We start from the raw sequence: 7,437 nt of genomic DNA, 5'->3' as shown, positions 1-7,437 counted from the left end.
CCGCGGAGGAGGGAGCCCAATGCGGGGCTCGATCCTAGGACCCTGGGATCATGACCTGAGCCGAAGGCAGACACTTAACGACTGAGCCACCCAGGCGCCCCTAGCCCTACCCAATTCTTAAAAATTTAATCAAGCCTTTTTTTTTTTTTTTTTCAGCGGATTGAGGTTTGACAAAATCTGATGCGTTTTTAACTGTGTTTATATCTGTGAGACTATCATTACAATCAGGATAGGAAACATAATCCTCCTGCCAAAAGTTATCTTCCTGTTGCGTAATTCCTCTTTCCTGTGTCGTGCTCTCGCCAGCCACTGATTTATTCTATCACATTAGTTTGCATTTTTCTAGATGTTTAAAATTGAAGTTGAGGGGCGCCTGGGTGGCTCCGAGGATTAAGCGTCTGCCTTTGGCTCAAGTCATGATCCCAGGGTCCTGGGATCGAGTCCTACATAGGGCTCCCTGCTCAGCGGGGAGTCTACTTTTTTCTCTCCCTCTGCTGCTCCCCCTGCTTGTGCTCTCTCTCCCTCTCTCTCTCTCTCTCTGTCAAATACATAAATAAAATCTTTTAAATAAATAAATAAAATTGAATTTGACACACAATGTTACATTAGTTTCAGGCACACAACATAGTGATTCCTCACCACAAGTATAGCTACCATCCGTCACCATACAACATATTACAGTACCACTGACTATATTCCCTATGCTATACCTTTCACGCCATGACTTTGTTCCATAACTGGAAGCCTATACCTCCCACTTCCCTTCACCCATTTGCCTATCCCCCCACCCCTTCCCCTCAGGCAACCACCAGTTTGTTCTCTGTATTTATGGTTCTGTTTCTGCTTTTTACGTTTGTCCATTTGTTTTGGTTTTTAGATCCCACATATAAGTGAAATCTAGATTTCTATATAAATGGAATCATACAGTATGTACTCTTTTTGGGGAGCAGGTCTGGCTTCTTTCACTAAGCATGGTTATTTTGAGATCTGCCAAAAGTTCAGAAATAACAGAAGTAAAACCAATCAATCAACAGAGTAGCAATTAGTAAATTTTATTGTGCACACAACAAGAAAATAGTTTGCAAACTAGGAGCACTCAAACCAAAACATGGGATGAAGCTCAGGGGTATATTGTTATAAAGCAGTTTATACAGTGAGAAAGCGGTGACTGTTTATTCTTCACAGTGATTGGTTATAATATTAGAATTTTCTTCAATGATAGAGAATTGGTCAGTGGTAACTTCATATCTACCTTGGGAAACAGTTTAAGTTTTGTTTATGATTTCCAGAAACCTAAGCAAGAAATGACCCAGGTCAAGTTAGCCTTGCAAAATAAGCTAAATTGAATTCTCTTTAGGGGCGCCTGGGTGGCTTAGTTGGTTAAGTGACTGCCTTCGGCTCAGGTCATGATCCTGGAGTCTCAGGATCGAGTCCTGCATCAGGCTCCCTGCTCAGCAGGGAGTCTGCTTCTCCCTCTGACCCTCTCCCTCTAACCCTCTCCCCTCTGACCCTCTCCCCTCTCGTGCTCTCTCTCTCTCAAATAAATAAATAAAACCTTAAAAAAAAGCACTTTGTTTATATGTCCAAACTGGTTTTGTTTCCTCAGGAAATTTTTTAGGTTGGTCTCCATCTGTTTTTGATTTTAACAGATCCATCCAAATTTTTCATTCCATTTTATTGCAGAGTAGTATTCCACTGCATGAGTATTTCACAGTTTGTTGATCCACTCACCTGTTGATGGATATTTGGGTTGTTTTCAGTTTTGGGCTATTAATGAATACTATGGGCTGAATTGTATTGCCCCAAAATTCATATGTTGAAGCCTTAACCCCCAATAGATAGTCTTTAGGAGGTAATTAAGGTTAAATGATATCATAACAGTGCGATTCTAAACCCATAGGATTGAGGCCTTATAAAAAGACAGAGAGGGACGCCTGGGTGGCTCAGTCGGTTAAGCGGCTGCCTTCGGCCCAGGTCATGATCCCAGGGTCCTGGGATCGAGTCCCACATCAGGCTCCTTGCTCAGCAGGGAACCTGCTTCTCCCTCTCTCTCCATCTGCTTGTGCTCTCTCTGTCAAATAAATAAAATCTTTAAAAAAAAAAAAAAAGACAGAGAGAGCCTCTCTCTCTTTCCCTCCCTCCATGTGAAGATACACATAGAAGGTGGACATTTACAAGCCAGGAAGAGAGCTTTTACCAGGAACTAAATTGGCTAGTACCTTGATCTTGGACTTCACAGCCTCCAGAACTTTGAGAAATAAATGTCCGTTGTTTAAGCCACCTTCTATAGTATTATGTTATGGCAGCCTGAAATGACTAAGACAACAAATAAAGCTGCTATGAACATTCATATACAAGTCTTTGTGTAGATACATTCTTTCATTTCTTTTAGGTAAATACCCAGGAGTGGAATGGCTGGATCATATATCCGTTCAATTTAAGATACTGCCAAACTGTTTTCTAAAGATGCTGTATCATTCTACATTTCTATCATCAGTCTCTGAGAATTCCATTTCCTCCAAATCTTCTCCAAGAGTTGGTATTGTCAGGCTTTTTTACTTTTAGCCATTCTGATATGTATACAGTGGTTCTTCATCATGATTTTCACTGGCTTACCCAAAAGACTAATAATAATTGAACATTGTCAACACAATTATTTGCCATCTATATATGTTCTTTGATAAAGCATGTGTTCAAATATTTTGCCTATTTATATGGGGTTGTATTATTAAATTTGGGGCATTATGTGTATATTATGGATACAATTCTTAAGAAGAGTGATTTGCATTGTCTTTTGAAAAGCAGAAGTTTGGGGCACCTGGGTGACTCAGTCAGTTAAGTATCTGCCTTCAGCTCAGTTCATGATAACCAGGGTCTTAGGATCGAGCCCCACATCGGGCTCCTGCTCACTGGGGAGCCTGCTTCTCCCTCTCCCTCTGCCTGCCACTCTCCCTGCTTGTAATCTCTCTCTCTCTCAATCTCTCTGTCTGTCAAATACATAAATAAAATCTTTAAAAAAAGAAAAGCAGAAGTTTTGAATTTTGGTGAAGTCCAATTAATCCATTGGTTCCTTTATGGATTTTCCTTTTGATATCCTGTCTACACAATCTTTCCCTAACCCAAGGTCACAAAGTTTTTCTCTTATTCTTACTTCTAGAAATTGTATAGGTTTAGGTTTTACATTTAGGTCTATGATCTATTTTGAATGAAACCATTTTGTTTTTTAAGATTTTATTTGAGAGAGAGAGAGCATGTGCATGAGCATAAGTCAGGGGGAGGGGCAGAGGGAGAGGGAGAAGCAGATTCCCCACTGAGCAGGGAGCCCAGACACAGGGCTCAACCCCAGGACCCTGGGACCATGACCTGAGCTCAAGGCAGACACTTAAACAACTGAGCCACCCAGGTGCCCTTGAATGAAACCATTTTTTAAAAACCATTTTATGTAAAGAAGTATGTTTCAAAATTATTTTTGTGTGTATAAAATTTATATCCAATGTAAGGGTGCCTGAGTATTTAAAGTTGTTTTATTCTTTGCATTTCTTTTTCTAAATTTTATTTATTTATTAATATTGTAATATTAAATATTCCAAACATTTTATAATTTTCAGTGTACATGTCTTGCACTTTTTTGTCATCTTCATCCCTAAATACTTTACATATATGATGGTATTGTAAATGGTATTTTCTTATTTCAACTTCCAACAGATTATTGCCTATATAGAAATACAAATGATTTTTTTAAAAGATTTTATTCACTTATTTGAGAGAGAGAGAGCATGAGAGGGGGGAGGGTCAGAGGGAGAAGCAGACTCCCCGCTGAGCAGGGAGCCCAATGCGGACTCAATCCCAGGATCCTGGGGTCATGACCTGAGCCGAAGGCAGTTGCTTAACCAACTGAGCCACCGAGACGCCCCAGAAATACAAATGATTTTTGGTTATTGATCTTGTATTCCGCAACCTTGCTAAACTAATTTATTAGTACTGGAAGATTTTTGGAGATCCCACCTGATTTTCTACATAAATAATCATGTCTGAAATAAAGATAGTTTTACTTCTTTCCATCTGTATGTTCTTTATTTCTTCTTGTCTTACTGCATTGCCCATAACCTCCAATTCAATGTTGGATAAAAGATCCTTTTCTTGTTCTTCATCTTACAGGAAAGGAATCAATCTTTTATTATTATCATTCCTCTCATAGCCACACCCAATTCATGAATCTAAACCAATCCCCTCTTAATCCCACTCCAGCATAATTAATGTTGATTACTACAAGATGTGGTGGGCCAATCCCATTTTAGACATCCCCTTTATGAATTTATGCCAAAATCCTTTTAAGCCCTGTCCCATTCATAGATTTAAGCCAATTACCCTCTCTTAGGTTCACTCCATTCATGGATTTAAGCCAATCCCTGTTTTTTTTTTTTATTTTTTTTTTATTTTTTTTTTAAAGATTTTATTTATTCATTTGACAGAGAGAGACACAGCGAGAGCAGGAACACAAGCAGGGGGAGTGGGAGAGGGAGAAGCAGGCCTCCCGCCGAGCAGGGAGCCCGATGCGGGACTCGATCCCAGGACCCTGGGATCATGACCTGAGCCGAAGGCAGACGCTTAACGACTGAGCCACCCAGGCGCCCAAGCCAATCCCTGTTTTAGCACTGCATTCCTGGATTTGAGTAGAACTCCCTCATAGCCACACCCCATAAAATTATTTAAATCAATGTCCTGGGGCACCTGGGTGGCTCGGTTGGTTAAGCGACTGCCTTCGGCTCAGGTCATGATCCTGGAGTCCCTGGATCGAGTCGCGCATGGGGCTCCCTGCTTGGCAGGGAGTCTGCTTCTCCCTCTGACCCTCCCCCCTCTCATGTGCTCGCTCTCTCTCATTCTCTCTCAAATAAATAAAATCTTTAAAAAAAATAAATCAATCACTGTCCTTCTTGACCCTGTCACATTGTGAGATTTAAGACCATCTCCACATTAATGTATTCTTTTTTAAATGTATTCTTATTATCTCCATTTTGGCCCCACACTCTTTGATTTAGGCTAATCTACCTCATAAATCCTACCTATTCACTGATTTGAGCCTCACTCCTTCTTTGCCAACTTCCTGGATCTAAGCTTTAAATAAAAGCCCCCCCTCCTTTATTTATTTATTTTTTTAAAAGATTTTATTTATTTATTTGACAGAGAGAGACACAGCGAGAGAGGGAACACAAGCAGGGGGAGTGGGAGGGGGAAAAGCAGGCTTCCCGCAGAGCGGGGAGCCCGATGCGGGGCTGGTTCCCAGGACCCTGGGATCATGACCTGAGCCGAAGGCAGACGCTTAACGACTGAGCCACCCAGGCGCCCCCCCTCCTTTAAATATTTCTGTCCTGGCGTGCCTGAGTGGCTCAGGTGGTTAAGTGTCCAACTCTTGATTTTTGGCTCAGGTCATGATCTCAGGGTCATGGGATTAAGCCCCGAGTTGGGATCCATGCTCAGAGCAGAGTCTGCTTGAGATTCTTTCTCTCCTTCTCCCTCTGCTCCTCCCTCTGCTCACAAGTGCTCTCTCAGATAAATAAATGAATCTTAAAAAAAAAATATTTCAGTCCTGCTTCATCCATGGATACAGAAACTCTCTACCCATTGAACAATAACACCCTATTCCCCTTCCCCCCAACTACTAGTAATCTCTATTCTACTTTCAGTTTCTATAAATTGGCCTACATCACGAAAGTGGAATCAAACACTATTTGCCTTTTTGTGATTGACTTATTTCACTCGACATAGTGTCCGCAAGGTTCATTCATGTTGTAGCATGTGCCAGAATTTCATTCCTTTTTAAGGCTGAATAATATTCTATTGTATGTTTATACTAGATTTTGCTTATCCATTCATCCCTTGATGTACATTTGGATTATTTCCATCTTTTGGCTATTGGGAATAGTACTGCTATGAACATTCGCATACAAGTATCTGTTTGATTCTCTGCTTTCAATTCTCTTGGGTATATATCTAGGCACGGAATTGCTGGATGGTATGGTAAGACTACATTTAACTTTTTGAGGAACCCCAAACAGTTTTCCCCAGTGGCTGCACCATGTTACCTTCCCACTGCAATGCGCAAGAGTTCTAACTTGTCCCAATCCTAACCAGAACTTGTTCTTTACCATTTTCCTGATAGTAGCCACTCTAGTGGGTGGGAGGTGGTATCCTATTGAGGTTAGAGGGAGCTGATTCTCCCACCGTATACCAAAGATTCCATCCTTTCCATTTGATTTGTAGTGCCACCTCTACATTATGTCTCAGGTTCCTATATATACCTATCTAAAACCCCAAGTTCTCATTAATTAGTTTGTTTATAAGCCATGCCCAGTCCAACACTCTTTTTATTACTGTGTCTTTGTAGCATGTCAAATTTTGAAATCTGTGTGCTCCCTCTTTGTTTCTGAGGTTGACCGGGCCTATCCCACAACATTTGTGAGTCCCAGAGTGAGAACACAAATGGAGGCCCACATATTATAAGGCTGAAAGTCTAAAAGTAATAAATTGAGGTAACTATTAAATAAAATTGGATGTACCCTCCTACTTTGAGAAATACATTTCCAATACAAACCTATAAGAAAGGCACTCCCAGCCCTGACCACATTGTGTTGTCTATGTCTGTGTAGGAATCCAGTAGAGCCTCTTCCTCCAGAGAGGGTGCCTACTAATAGCAGAGCCCGGGGCTGTTTCAGCCCCATGGACCCAGCTGCCCCTGCATGGGGCTGAGCTCTGACTAGGTGTTAGAGAATGTCCACAGAATACATAAAGGAATGAGAATTCTACGGAGAACTGTGCTATAGAGGGTCTCAATTTTCCCCTACCCAACACCAAACTCAGGTTGGGACAGATGTGGGCAGCCAGACAAAGATCCCAGTACAGCCAGACAGAGGCTGAGAAAGGCCAGTGACCCCAGTGACCAGCACTACCCTGCAGGATTGGGGAAGTCCTCAAGGGAAGTTCAAGGGGACTGGACCCTGGAGGAGACAATGGGGAGGCTTCCCACTGAAGAAGAGGACATGGGAGCCTAGGGATCAGCCTTGGTTTTTCTCCTCAATTCAGTTCTCCTGAGAAGACTCAGGAAAATAAATCAGCCTAGACTCTTCCTCACAGACAGAAGCACGTTGGTTTACAATTCTACATAGCCCATCATCCATCTTCTGCATTTCTTTTCAGAAATAGATGAATGGAATATTGAAGCCTTAAAACTGGGTCTTGGTAACATGCAGTCCTGTTTCAGGTGGACAAAAGCCTGGGAAGGGCTCCTATACAGAGGACACAGCACAGGCAGAGGAAGGATGGTGGGAAAAACAGTGCACAAAATTTGGGGAACTATGACATCCCCAGGTGGTTGGCATAAGAACAGGGCAGAGCAGTGAATGAGGTCCAGTGTATTCCGCCCCCCACCCCCCCCAAGAC

Source organism: Phoca vitulina, unplaced genomic scaffold, assembly GCF_004348235.1.
Source record: "Phoca vitulina isolate PV1807 unplaced genomic scaffold, GSC_HSeal_1.0 scaffold35, whole genome shotgun sequence".
NCBI classification, from domain to species: domain Eukaryota; kingdom Metazoa; phylum Chordata; class Mammalia; order Carnivora; family Phocidae; genus Phoca; species Phoca vitulina.
The sequence above is the reverse complement of the archived record's forward strand: the minus strand, read 5'-3'. Positions refer to the sequence as shown.